Source organism: Orycteropus afer, unplaced genomic scaffold (genome assembly GCF_000298275.1).
Source record: "Orycteropus afer afer isolate SDZICR_OR568_19922 unplaced genomic scaffold, OryAfe1.0 scaffold00219, whole genome shotgun sequence".
In the NCBI taxonomy this organism is placed as follows: domain Eukaryota; kingdom Metazoa; phylum Chordata; class Mammalia; order Tubulidentata; family Orycteropodidae; genus Orycteropus; species Orycteropus afer.
The window spans coordinates 2,591,602-2,593,570 of NW_006921806.1; positions in this window are offsets into that span (position 1 = coordinate 2,591,602).

Genomic DNA, 1,969 nt, shown 5'->3' on the forward strand with positions numbered 1-1,969 from the left:
AAAGAAAAGATAAAGACTGCATTCTATTTATAAATCTTTATGTACTGAATTTTATCACATTAAATTATCTAATTTGAGTGCAAAATCTGTGAAAAATCAAAGAAAAATTGACAAACTGCAATCACAGGAGAAGATTTTAACAAATCTTTTTTAGTCACTGACAGATCTCATAAAAATACGGAGAATGTGAATATTATGTTTTGTACATCTTTTACAAGGACAAGTAGGGGATGTATATTTTCTGAACAAAAAGCATTTGAATAATTTGCATACCATACATACACACACACTCACATATATATGATATGTCTGTATCTTAGAGACCTTGAGATACAGAATATCCATTCTTTAAAAATTTTTTATAAAACTCAATCCTAGCAGAAAGTTTCAACAAGTTAAAAATAATGAAAATTGTGCAGGTAAAATCTCCTGAGCCACAGTGTAAAACTAGTTATTAATAAAACATAGATAAAAATCAAAGCACCTGGAAAACTCTCTTGTAAGAATGATGCAGGACTTAATGACAATGAGAATGTTATATATAAAAAGAAATATGAGAGGGCCAAAGCTATACTCAGAGGCAAATATATAGCCTAAGTGCTTTTTGTTATTAAATAAGAAATTAGTATGAACAAGTTATGCTCAGTTATGCTCAAGAAGATGCAGGGGTGGGGAGTAACAGAATGAATCCCAGGAAATCAAGAAGGATAAAGTACCAAATTAAATAGACTTTAAAAATTGGTTTAAAGGTACTCAAGGTAGAATAATTAATACATCTAAGGGCTGGCTCTTGTAAAGCAGGTCAACAAAATAGAAACATGTTTAGCAAGATAAAAAAATGAGATGAAATACAGATATAGAAATACACAAATTTAGGAATTAATAAAAGAATATAATGGTAGATGAGGAAAGTATTCCCCTAAAAGCATACCAAGTGCAGCATTATGCTAATAATATGAAAGACTATTTTTCTGAGAAAGAGCTCATGAAGAGGTAGGGAACTGACTGGATTATCTTCCCTGTAAGGCATGGAGATGCTGGAAAGGAAATGCATCCCCAAAAGGCTCTGGCCCAGATAATTTTTGGGTGAAAGAAAAAATAGTTCTCTGTTATTTAACTTTCAGAGCGTATAACCAAACCAAACCAAACCAAAAACAGCTTCCTTTTAATTCATTTTTAAACATGGCATTACTCTGAAGTCAAAACCTGATAAAGACTATCCATAAAAGGAACTCTACATAGTAAGTCTATTTTGAATATAGTTGCAAAAATCCTAAATAATGTTAGAAAATCAAATTCAACAACATATTAAGGAATACTACACCAGACCTAAGATGAAGTTAGGTTAAAAATACAATGCTGTAACACTAGCAAATATATTAAAATAAATCATGTTAATATAAAAAAAAAATCATGTAACCTCTTTAATAGAGCTGCAAAACATTCATTTCTGATGAAAAAGAAAGAAGACAAGGCAGAAACTCATAGGAAACTAAACCCCAAAGCCAAACCCAACCCATTGCCATTGAGTCAATTCTGACTTGTAGCAACCCCCATTAGGTTTCGGAGGTGGCAAATCTTCATGGAAGTAGATTGCCCTAACTTCCTTCCATGCCAATCTTCTGGTTAGCAGTTAAACGTCTTAGGCACTGTGCCACTAGAGCTCCATCATAGGAAGCTAGGAGTAATAGTAATATTATAAGGGATAGAAATATTGAATCAACAGCCAACATTATATTTCAGAGGAAACAATAAAATAATATATATTTTTTTGTGGGTCAGGGACCTCTTTAATAATCTAGACAATTTTACTTGACATAAATGTACACAGAAGTAATGCTTATCAATTAAGGGAGTCCACCAATAAACCTAATCTAGGTTTAAACAGTTTTGCACTATAGGAATGGCCATTAAGGGCTAAAAAAAAAAAAAAAAAAAAAAGTACAAATCTTGGAAAGGAAGAGATAAA